The following is a 13161-nucleotide window of genomic DNA, read 5'->3' as shown; positions in this document are numbered from 1 at the left end:
TCTTTCTTCAGTCGAAAAGAAATTAAGATTTTTGAGGAAAACATTCCAGGATTTTTCTCCATATAGTGGACTTCAATGGGGACCAACAGGTTGAAGGTCCAAATTACAGTTTCAGTGCAGCTTCAAAGAGCATGATCCCAGCTGAGGAATAAGGTTCTTATCTAGCGAAATGATCAGTCATTTTCTAAAAAAATAAAAATTGATATACCTTTTTAACCACAAATACTTGTCTTGAACTGCTCTGCGATGCGCCACGCATTATGTAATCACGTTGGAAAGGTACCACGGTACTTCTGCTTATGTCACGTGTGACCTTTCCAACATTATTACGTAATGCGTGGCGCATCACAGAGCAGTTCAAGAGAAGTAGTTGTGGTTAAAAAGTATATAAATTAATTTTTTTTAAGAAAATGAACAATGGTTTCACTAGATAAGACACTTATTCCTTGGCTGGGATCGTGTAGAGCTCTTTGAAGCTGCACTGAAACTGACGTTTGGACCTTCAACACGTTGGTCCCCACTGAAGTCCACTATATGGAGAAAAATCCTGGAATGTTTTTCTCAAAAACCTTAATTTCTTTTCGACTGAATACATCTTGGATGACATGGGGGTAAGTAAATTATCATGACATTTTAATTAAAAGTGAAGTAATCCTTTATTTTTTTGTTATACAGTAGTGGCCAAAAGTGAAGTCCAGAGGGGATATTTGTTTTTATTGACCCTACAAGTTAGATGAGAAAATATTTATTATTATTTTTCTCAAATATTTAAAATATGAGACAAGAACAAATCATGAAACTTGGTTGGGGTTTTTATCTGACACAATTATTTGACAAAAAAAGCCAAACTAAAGCTACAGGTTTTATTTTACTATGCAAAAAAAGCTGTACTACCACTAGTCGCTTAGGAAAAAGCTGAATACAACATATTTAGTTATAAATATTTTGTTGGTTCTCTCTTGTTTTTGCATGTTTTCATAATGTCTTTGTATAACAGCCATGGCCAAAAAATATATCCACACAATTTGGCATGTTTCATTGCGTTATCACTAATAAAACTGCTGACTCCAAGAACAACTACGCAATAGGCTTAGAAAATCTTTAATGATATATAGGCCACTACTGCATATGTTGCATGTTTCATAGTCTGCTCAATGTTTCTCTACAACAAAGCATTAATGCATGTTTACAGTTCAACCTTCATTACAATATGTGCATGCTGCTTTATATGCAGTGTAATGTACATGAATCTATTGCTTAAGAAACTGTAAAATTCTGTTGTTTGCTTCTTTTCACATGAATCGTCTTTGTTTAGAGAGAGCAAACGACAGAGGGAGAGGCAAAAAAAAAACGAGAGAAAGGACAGGAGATTTCTACCAGATGCAGCGGTTTCACGCTGGAGAAAGGCCAGTGAGAATGTACTCATGCTTTAGCTATTTCATGAGCAGCCCAATCACTGGGGGAGGGGCTTATAGTTACAGAGTTCAAAAAAACTTCCATCCTACATTCAACACTTTCAAAAGTGCAAAGAGATGTTGCCATGTTTCAGATACTGTATCTTCACTTCTCCAGAACGATGCATTAAATATATGATATATGAAGCTCAACTCAACAAGCAACAAGCACTGCAATGTTAAAACAGCAAATGTGTGCTATTATTGAGCTATTTACTGGTGACTGCCTCTCTTTCCATTTAAGAGGGCCGAGAGATGTTAAGCACAAGGAACTGCATCTCACATTAACTGTGACTGTGATTTTCCACTGCGAGAGCTCTTGGAGAAGAAAGGGGGAGGGACGAGACAAAGGAAGCTGGAAAAAATAAATTTGTCTGCAGTTCTCCAAGCTGGAATTTCTGGCATCATCAACCAGACCTCTGAATGTAACCGAATGGAGAAGAAACAGAGAAACAAAACTCCATTTTAAGAAAATGTAGGGGCAATTTTTGTATGCACTCTAAGAAGAAAAGGTTCTATATAGAACTTTAAAGGATTCTGTCAGAAGCTTCATATATATAGAACCTTTTAGGGGTTCCATCATGGGATCATTTTATGGATTTAGTTTCAATTAATTCATTTTGTTTTAATTCATTTATTATTCATTTTTTAGCTCGTTAACATCCTTTATCACTAGAAAAATTTAAATAACCCATTAAACATGAAAGTATTATTCACATTTCTCCTCAGAACCTTTTTCACATAAATGGTTCTTTAAAGAGGCCCTTTTTCAAGATGTAATATAAGTCCCTGGTGTCCCCAAAATGTGTCTGTGAAGTTTCAGCTCAAAATACCCCACAGATCATTTATTATAGCTTGTCAAATTTGCCCCTATTTGGGTGTGAACAAAAACATGCTGTTTTTGTGTGTGTCCCTTTAAATGCAAATGAGCTGCTGCCCTGCTTTCCAGAAGAGGGTGGAGCTTTAACAGCTCAACAACAACAAAGCAGGAGAATCTCACGCAGCCAAAATGAGGATTGTCAGTAACGGTGTTCAGCCTTACATTGTTCAAACCGGAGTCGACACTCATGGAGAGACTCAGGAAGAAGTTACAACTTTTAGAATGAAACTGGACGTTTCTGAATGGTTAGTGGGTAAATTTATGTAGTTGCTGTGGAGTTGATTCAACTCATCCACTAGCATGTTAATCTTTTGTGCAAATCCAGCATTGAATTGACCCTCGTTTGTGAAGCAGTCTGTCGTAAAATGACGGCATGTTAACAACTCTCTACTACAACTCTTCCTCTTCTCTAAAGCAGCCCAACATGGCCTCAACCCCATTTGTTGCGTGTTCTTGGGGGTAAATTTTGGGGTTTGTGATGTCACTAATCCGGGAAGAAGCTTGTTGTAGTCCCTACCAGCCGTTTACTGTAGTTCTAAAACAGCGAATTGTTTAAAAAAAAATATCTCCCTTTGCATTGAACTTTGAGTCATACATTTGCAGATATTTATGCTCTAACAGCAACATTACACACTAACTAAACTTAAAAAAGCGAAGACATAATCAACCAGTCATGAACCGCAGGATTCTATATTAGAACCCTATTTTTTTTTTTTTTATAGATATTTAAGACAGCCTATTCTGTATTAAACTTATGTTAACTTAGTAGCTTATCTAATCATTTTGGTCGTCTTTGTTGACTGATGACATCACAAACATCTTGATGATGTCATGCACCAGGAAAATGGGTTAAACGGACCTCCCACAGATTCTTCAATACCTTTAAGCTACCAGTCTGGAAAAAAAATGGAGCTGTGCCTCTTTAAAACTTGTGTGCCCTCCATATGTTTCCTCACTGATATAATGTCTTCCAGGTGTCTTTAGGGCTTTTTATGGCCCTAAGATATGAGTTCCTTCACCCTGGGATTGAATTTACAACTAACTAACCAACTAAGCTAATAGTTGTTAAACACAAAACATTTTGGACTACTCTTTCCAAAAAAAAAACACACAAAAAAAAAACTCTTGCGCTTTAATCTGACTAGCTCATGCTCCATCTTTGCAGTTAAACTCTTTGCTCCTTCCTCATACCTAAACAGCTCAACAGGACAATCCATCAATCCTCACAGCTCTCACTGGCTCCAAATTGTTCCACTAAGGTTTATGTGATCTGAGAATGCCATGGCCATGGCTGTTTATTATCATACCATAAACAACCACTGATTTCCACCCAACATCTTCCCCAAAGCACTCTCACATATACAGCTCACTGTGGGGAATTGTTTTAGTAGTAAAAATCCTCATATCCCTTATGATTTTAATGAGCACATGCAAAGAACATCATATTAACTGATTAAAACAGGACAGATCTGCAGGAAACTGTAAGGGACTAAGTGCAGCATATTTGAACGAAAACACTGTTTTATCAAACTAAATAAATGTTTTGATTTTATTTCAGCAACAGACGAGCTGAGCTGAAGAGGGAGGAAAGACCAGGAGGAAAAAACATGAGAGACAAAAAAGGAGGAGTTTGAAGGGTCACATATGTTGCTTATAAACTCACTGAAAGTGGAGAAGGATGGAGAGAATTGTCTGTTTCAGCCTTTGAGAGTGACCAACACTGTGCTGAGTAGCACTGACACCATGGAAAAAGTGACACGGCATGTGGAAAAATCAAATTACGGGCAGGAGGGAGCAACCCTAAAAAACCAAAACAAAACAATGAAACAGTCATGAAAAATAAGTCAAATACATATAACTATACAAGATTCAAATTCAACACTATAAGTTTATCCTTCAACTCAGTATCCTCCTAAATTGTAAGTAGAGCTTTACTGAGTTCAATGCAATAATATAGACATGAATGTGTGTGAATGTGTTTATGTGTGTTTACAGTGACTTCATGAAGTGATTCATGAGGAAGAATTTTTTGTCATTTCGGCAACATGACGACAACAATTTCACGGCAAATAAAATCAAATAAAATCCAAGTGCTGGTTCCACAGACTGGTTTCACAGACAAAGCTTAAGCATAGTCCCAGACTAAAATGCATGTTTGAACTCTTTTAAATGAAAGCAACTTGTATTGACATATCTGAAACTATGTCAGTGGTGTTGTTTTGTCTCAAAATGCACACACACGGTAATGTTTTTTTTTTTTCTAAGCCAAAACATTACAAAAGCTAAGATTAGGCCTAATCCTGGCTTAATCTAAGCCCTGTCTGTGAAACCGGACCTTTATGTTCTAACATTCCCATTAAGTTATGAAAACATTATTTCTGAATGTTCAAAATATCTGTTTTTTAATGTTTAAAAAAGTTTTTTCTTGGTTATACAAACATTAAAGGGTTAGTTCACCCAAAAATAAATTCATTAATTACTTGCCCTCATGTCGTTCCACACCCGTAAGACCTTCGTTCATCTTCAGAACACAAATTAAGATATTTTTTAATGAAATCCGAGAGCTCTCTGACTCCTCAGTAGACAGCAATTTAACCACCACTGTCAAGGTCCAGAAAGGTAAAACAGTTGACATGTCTGCAGTGTTTCAATCTTCATTTTATGAAACGACAAGAATACGTTTTGTGCGCAAAAACGAAACAAAAATTATTCAACAATATCTTCTCTTCTGTGTCATTCTCATACGCTCTAGCGCTTCCAGGTTCTACGTCAGAACACCTGCTCATTATTGGCTGACGTTGCACACTTGAGCAGCACAATGCATATGTGTGATGCTGACGCAGGAGCCGGCCTATAATGAGTCAGCGTTCTGACGTAGAACATAGTGTCTTTAATACCTTTCTGGACCTTTAAAGTGGTGGTTATATTGCTGTCTAATGAGGAGTCAGAGAGCTCTTGGATTTCATCAAAAATATCTTAATTTGTGTTCTGAAGATGAACGAAGGTCTTACTGGTGTGGAACAACATGAGGGTGAGTAATAAATGACAGAATTTTCATTTTTGGGTGAACTAACCCTTTAATGTTTGTATAACCAAGAAAAAACTTTTTTAAACATTAAAAAACAGATATTTTGAACATTCAGAAATAATGTTTTCATAACTTAATGGGAATGTTAGAACATAAAGGTCTGGTTTCACAGACAGGGCTTAGATTAAGCCAGGATTAGGCCTAATCTTAGTTCAGTTAGGACATTTAAGTAGCTTTTGTAATGTTTTGGCTTAGAAAAAAAAAACATTACCGTGTGTGTGCATTTTGAGACAAAACAACACCACTGACATAGTTTCAGAGATGTCAGTACAAGTTGCTTTCATTTAAAAGAGTTCAAACATGCATTTTAGTCTTTAGTGAACTAACCCTTTACGGAAAAATTCCATTTTATCATTTTGCAAACATTTTGAGAACGTTACTTTTGAATGAACATTCTGAGAAAAGTAGTAACATTTAAAAAACGTTAAACGAACACCCAACTAAAATGTTTCAACAAAAAAAAAAAAAACGTTCCATGAATTATGTATAAGTGATGTTTCTGTGTGGTTTTGCAAACATTATTAAAGACCGGATATCTTTAACTAATGTTCTATGAATGTTACTGCAAGAACGTTCAGTCATAACTTTTAAGAGAACATTCCCTGTTAGCAGGGAAGTTTCAAAACCCCAAAAATTTAGACACAAAAATAATTACCAAAAGATTATTTGCAGGAATATATCTGTATAAAAAAAAAAAAATTGCTAGTTCAAAAATAAATATATAAATAAAACACATCTAGACTGACTTCTGTTAGAGATCCTCACACACTCTTTCACCTCTGCACCATTTTAAAAGGGTGTTGGATCGTGCCTGAGGACTAGTGATAATTTTATCAGAGGTTCAGTGGCAGTTAAAGGTAAACTAGTTAGGAAGAGTTTTGTTTGAGAGGTGGGAGTCTAATTGTAAACAGGTGGCTGACAGTGCTACATGTTTTCACCAAATCCACAAACAAGTGATACGGTAACTGTAATCAATCATTTATCCAATTGACCCTTCGTTGGGAGTTTGATTGACAAGCGATCTAACCATTCATAACGCCGAATCCACCATTTTGTCCGACAAAGCAGTCAGGAGTTCGAAGATTAACCTCGGTGGACTTGAACTTGAAAAATGGCGTGTACGTCTTTCAGCGTTTGAAACAACATTCCTTCTGATGTTCATTCATGTTTATTTGATGCTATAAATTAACTAGTAGGAAGAGATGATCGGTTCACGAAACGCTTGAGCTGAGGCGCTACAGCGATCTGTCACGACACATTAAAGAGCCACAAAACGGTTTTTATTGTTCGCATTTCTTAAAAAATGTCAAAGCTGGGACTTTGTTTAATATCATAAGTAACCTGCTCTGTCTTGTCTGTCGATGTGTTGTCAGTGTCCTCTTTGCTCTGCCATGTATTTTTCACTCTGTTTGGAGTGACAGCGCCATGGCTTGTCGGACAAAGCAACAGTAACTAAAGGGGACAGGTCTTTGTGAAGGGTCAATTATATATCCCCATCTATCTATCTATGCCATTTTGAATGGCGTGATTGCAACAGTTTCTCCTGCTGTTTCCATCGGAGCTCAGGATGTGTGTGGGGGTTTGGGGTGTGGATCAGGGAGAGAACTGAGGACTTCTGGGCTCTAAAGGTCTGATGATCTGGTCACTTTTGAATGCATAATATAAACTGTATTCGCTAGCTCATCTTTCATATCGATACAAAATACAAAAAAAGACTTGCTTGACAGTTAAAATAGTTAAAGAGAAAGGAATTTGTGTTGGAGAACATCATACTGTATGTGGAATGTGAAGTCAGCTGGGCAGCCACATTTTCCATATTGGAAAAGAAGATCCATTCTGCTCTTTTGGAATGAACCAATCGGAATCTTTTCTTTGCAAGAGCTTATTAATTTATTTCTTTATATCAGATTTCAGAAGCATAACATTTGCGAATAAACCGTTTTTCTTTCTCTCATTTCAAGGTGGAGCTTTAATAAACAGTTCCCTCCCCATCACTCTTGACGGACAGCTCTGAGGCAGCCAATGAGCTGAAGGCATTGTAAAAATCGCTGCGTTCTATCATTGGCATTCACGTTTTCTTTGCTTCCCACACTGCTGGAGACCACAGTACCAAAGAGCTGTAATTGTGTGTGTTTACAGAGTGGTATATCGGTGCCTGGTGAAGCTGGCAGGAAAGCTTGCAATACTCAACATCCTGTGCTTTTTGACGTTTTAACACTTTTGTCTTCTTTTGCTGTTAGTGTTATTGAGAACAGAAAATCTTTCAGCTCACAGCTTTGTCTTACTGCAGCAGACCAAGAGTGAGTTTCCCAGATGTGTGATGATATACTGCACCACATTTGCCCTCTTCCAGAGTTAGAGGAGAAGGGAGGTGGGAGAAAGAGAGAGAGAGAGAGAGAGAGAGAGAGAGAGAGTGAGGGAGTCCAGACAGCTGGACCCACTTAAACTATTCCTCATGTGCACTGTTATATGGAAAAGATTTCACCGTTCGCCTTTGCTGAGACTGCTTTAGCTTAACCATTTAATGACCCACTCACTTGCAGAATTCAGCTTGGCTTGGGCCTGATCAAATACAGTCTTAAACTTGTATTAACCAACTAACATCATGATCCTTATTTATTATCTGCTTTATTGAAGATATTTTAAGATTTAAGATATATTGAAGATTTAGTTTGCATGATGCATACATGAAACCATGTAGTATATATTTAACGGTGATTTTGTTTACCAGTGAATCCCTAAAATTGTACATATAGCCACAGTTCCTATAAACTATTTATCAGTAAACTTGATTATCAAATAAATAAATACATACATAAAAATAATACATTAAATAAAAAACAATATACTTTGTGCAGGACATTTTATTTGACCTACCTAAAAAAAAAAATAATAATTTATACAGTGATAATAACCACTTTGAAATACTGAATATTTATTTTGCATGTAAAATAAAATAAAATAAATAAAAAATAAAACTCAATATACTTTTGTGCAGGACATTTTATTTGACCTACCTAAATGACAAAAATTATATAATAATTATTGAATATAAATAAAATCAAATCAAATAAAATATAAAACTCAATATACTTTTGTGAAGGACATTTTTTATTTGACCTTCCTAAATGACAAAAATTATATACGGAAGAGGATTAGGGACAAGCAATAATAATCTCGAGATTAAAGTTGTTAAATTTTGAGAAAAAACTCGTAAAATTTCGAGAAAAAGAGTCAAGATAAAATGTTGAGAATAAAGTTGTTAAATTACGAGAAAAAAATCGTTAAATTACGAGAAAAAACTCATAAAAATTCTAGAAAAAAGTCGAGATAAAATGTTGAGAATAAACTCGTTAAATTACGAGAAAAAACTCGTTAAATTTTGAGAAAAAAGTCGAGATAAAATGTTGAGAATAAACTCGTTAAATTACGAGAAAAAAACTCGTTAAATTTTGAGAAAAAAGTCGAGATAAAATGTTGAGAATAAACTCGTTAAATTACAAGAAAAAACTCGTTAAATTTCGAGAAAAAAGTTTAGATAAAATGTTGAGAATAAACTTGTTAAATTACGAGAAAAAACTCATAAAAATTTGAGAAAAAAGTCGAGATAAAATGTTGAGAATAAACTCGTTAAATTACGAGAAAAAACTCATAAAAATTCGAGAAAAAGTCGAGATAAAATGTTGAGAATAAACTCATTAAATTATGAGAAAAAAGTTGTTAAATTACGAGAACAAATTTGTTAATTTACGAATCTGTTCTCATAATTTAACAACTTTTTTCTTGTAATTTAATGACTTTATTCTCAACATTTTATCTTGACATTTTCTTGAAATTTAACGAGTTTTTTCTCGAAATTTAACAACTTTAATCTCGAGATGGTTTTATTTTTTTATTATTGCTTGGCCCTAATCCTCTTCGTAATTATATAATAATTATTGAACAATAAAATAATAATTCAGTGTTTATTTTGCATATAAAATAAAATAAAATTAATTAAAAACCCAATATACTTTGTTGTTTAGGTAGGTCAAATAAAATATCCTGCACAAAATTATTTTATTTAATTTTATTTTACATGCAAAATAAATCTTCAATATTTCAAAGCGGTTAATATCACTGTATAAATGTCATTTTTGTTGTTTAGGTAGGTCAAATAAAATATCCTGCACAAAAATGACATTTATACAGTGATATTAACCGCTTTGAAATATTGAAGATTTATTTTGCATGTAAAATAAAATTAAATAAAATAATTTTGTGCAGGACATTTCATTTGATCGACAACAACATTAATATTTATAAAAAAATATAATAATAATAAAAGATATATTATTAGATTAAATTATATTTATTTCATTCTGCCATATGGTCCCTGAGCTGGTCAACTCCTTTGCTGGTCTTAAAAGGTATTATATGTTAGGTCTTTATTCTCAAACCACTGCAGACCCATCTACCAATTTAACTGGCTGTGCACCCCTGTGACATTGTGCTTGTGTATTTTTATACCTCTTATTATGCCTTTGCTGACCAGACTTTGAGTCATGTGGACACAGAATAAAACTAACTATGTGTTAGGCAGAAGCAAGGGTGGTTCCCAGCTTTGATTCTCTCTTCTTCTCTCTTTCGAGAAGGCAACGTTCTTGACTTATCTCACAGATGAAGAATGCTTGATCTAGTTTTAAGATGATGAGGGTGTTAAAAAGCATATTCAAGTTTGATTTTAATGGTGATCAGCTATGATGGTTGTTTCAGCAGGGACAAATATCTAATGATGGACGGTCCTGTAGAAGATCAACTTAACTTTAGTCATTAAAGAAGCAAAAATGTAGCACTGATGTGTCATACAGTAGGATTTACTCTGTTCATTTTTGCTGCAGATTTTTCTCTTTTCATATGGAAAGGTCATCACCACACAGTCCAAAGTAAGGAAAAAGGATATCAGCCTTGGAGCACAGCCTATAATTTCAAAACCTCAGTCTACTTTCTTTCTCTCTGTGCGAGTGTGTGCTCTTCTCAGTCAAATGAGTTCTAAATTATGGGAGTGTGTGCTCCTCCTCCTTAATAACCTACTGTCTAGCAGTGCTTTCTCAAAGATATAGGATAATTCACGTGCCACACCAGCAGACTAGCACTCACCCACAGTGCCTGTGTATCCATAAGCTACAATCCATTAGACTCACTATAAATCACTTACAATATTTACACTATGTATAAGCAATAAGCATTGCTTTAAAAAAATGTATACTACAAACACGCATTTGACAGATGCTTTTAGAGACATAATCTGGGAAGTGAGCCCATAGTGTTAGTGCCATGTTTTGCTGTTTGAGGTACATTTATTTTTTCATTTTACATTATAAAGTCCCTGCCATGCAAACAATAACAATTTAACAGCATTAAGCTGGAATGCTGTATTGACCAATCAGCATCCAGGATTGGATCAATTCATTTTATTGAAGGAAATGATACAGACATATGACTTAATTATAAACTAAAAAATAATATAGTATAAATTATTACATAATGTATAGATATTTTACCTTCAATATCATTTTGGGGTCAGTATGATTTTTTAAAAATACTTTAATTCAGCAGGAACGCATTAAAATAATCAAAAGTGACAGTATAGATATTTATAATGTTACAAAAGATCATAAAAGCTGTTCTTTTGAACTTTTTTTTTTCAAATAATCCACAAAAAATATGAAGCAGCACTTCTTTTTTAACATTGATTTGTTTTTTGAGCAGCAAATCAGCATGATTTCTGAAGGATCATGTGACACTAAAGACTGGAATAATGATGCTAAAAAGTTCTTTTAAATTGTAATAATATTTCTCAATATTACTGTTTTTACTGTATTTTTTCAGGCTTGGTAAGCATAAGAGACTTCTTTCAAAAAATTTTCATGATTTGTTATCACAACATTTTTTCTTTTGTCAAATCAACTTAGATAATTAATGTGGTTCAGATCACATAATATTTTGAGTTGATTAAACCAATCGCCTTCATTGTATTAACTCAAATTTTTAATTTCAATGAACTCAAGATTTTAAGGCAATCAGTTAACTTACTTTTTTAAGTTAAACCAACAATTATTTTTTTACAGTGCACCAACCCCAGACTTTTTAACAGTAATGTATCTATAATAATATGTCATTAGACAATATAGATGGGATATATTCATGATCTGTTGAATGAAATAGCCATTTTTACAGTGGAGCATGTTACATGATGGAGATGGAGATTTTTATATATTCAATATCACAAAGAAACTAATGTAATGTAATATAATATAATATAATGGAAGACTGAGAGTGTTCAAGTCTTGCTACTCTATGCCAGCACCACCTACAGTCAATGAGAAGGTAGGTTGTTTAAATGCACGCATCACTGAGAATGCCTAACTTGGGCGTGTCTCCTCCACCTTTAAGAATGAGAGATCTTTAGGAACTCTCCTCAGGGGAAGCTCCAGTTCAAGTCCCTTTGCATACAAGAGCTATATACACATACAATGCCAACAATACAACACTAAATAAATTTGGGTTCTCTTGTTCAAGTTGTCTCTTGGCCTCCTTCCTAGTTTACCTGTGAACCTACATTATTTACATTTGGTTTTCACACTTGTGTCTGACTGCATTAGCTACATGCTGTGACAGCCGCACTGGTATGATAGTCTTGTTCTGATCATGTTGCAGCTAGCTGGCAGGTGTACAGTGGATAAACTCTAACATGAGGCTTTTTGTGGTCCATGTACCTCCTCTGCTCTGCCTCTGGATGTGGAGAAATCTGAGACGCGGAAACTGGGTTGAGCACGCAGCCAATCACACGATGCCTGAGCTAAGCACATCTGGAATCCAACGACATACAGAACCAGCAGATCGGTCTGGAGACCTCAGTGGAAAAAGGAGAGTTGTGCAAAATGGCCGACAATAAAAACTGAGCAACATCTGAAAAGCAACATCACAAAAGAGATCTCAAATATTATTTGATCTGGGTATAATGTCATGAAAGTGAATTGTGTATGAACAAACTTTAAGTTAAGTCTTTACCTTGTTTCAGAACTGTTTGAATCAAGGGTTCTATTATGAGTATGACTTATTATATATTATTTTACTACACAATAGGCATATGACTACATACTATATCATAAAGGCCAATTAGAGCAGTCTAAATATGCAAAATAGCCATGGAATTCAAATAAAAGGATGCTCTGCACCTTTCAGACAAATGGCTATTCTTGTTCAATGTGGAAAATTGAACAGTTTGCTGAACCATACAAGATAATTTCTTATAATTATTATTATTATTTTCATCCATTTTACTTAAAGAGTGTAAAACAAAATGTATAATGTAACTAATCAATAATTTCATAAAAGGTGCAATACAATATATATAGATAGAGAGAGAGAGAGAGAGAGATAGATATATATATATATATATATATATATATATATATATATAATTTTTAATTACATTTTTAACCCAGCCGTTGGGTTGAAAGCAGTTGTACTGTGTATTATTACTGTTATTATTTCCTTTCATACATAACATGCAGTTTAAAGTGATGACATTTGCACATGCACTCAAATTTCTTAAAATACACACACACACAAATCCATAAAAATATGGCACAATGTACTGTATTAATTTGATATTAAAATTGGAATTTTCCATATTTATTTTTTACAGGTGTTTTACCTGTATCTTGAATTTTGAACTTCATTGCATTGTGTTT

This window comes from Chanodichthys erythropterus, chromosome 15, assembly GCF_024489055.1.
Source record: "Chanodichthys erythropterus isolate Z2021 chromosome 15, ASM2448905v1, whole genome shotgun sequence".
In the NCBI taxonomy this organism is placed as follows: domain Eukaryota; kingdom Metazoa; phylum Chordata; class Actinopteri; order Cypriniformes; family Xenocyprididae; genus Chanodichthys; species Chanodichthys erythropterus.
Note: the sequence above shows the minus strand (reverse complement) of the source record.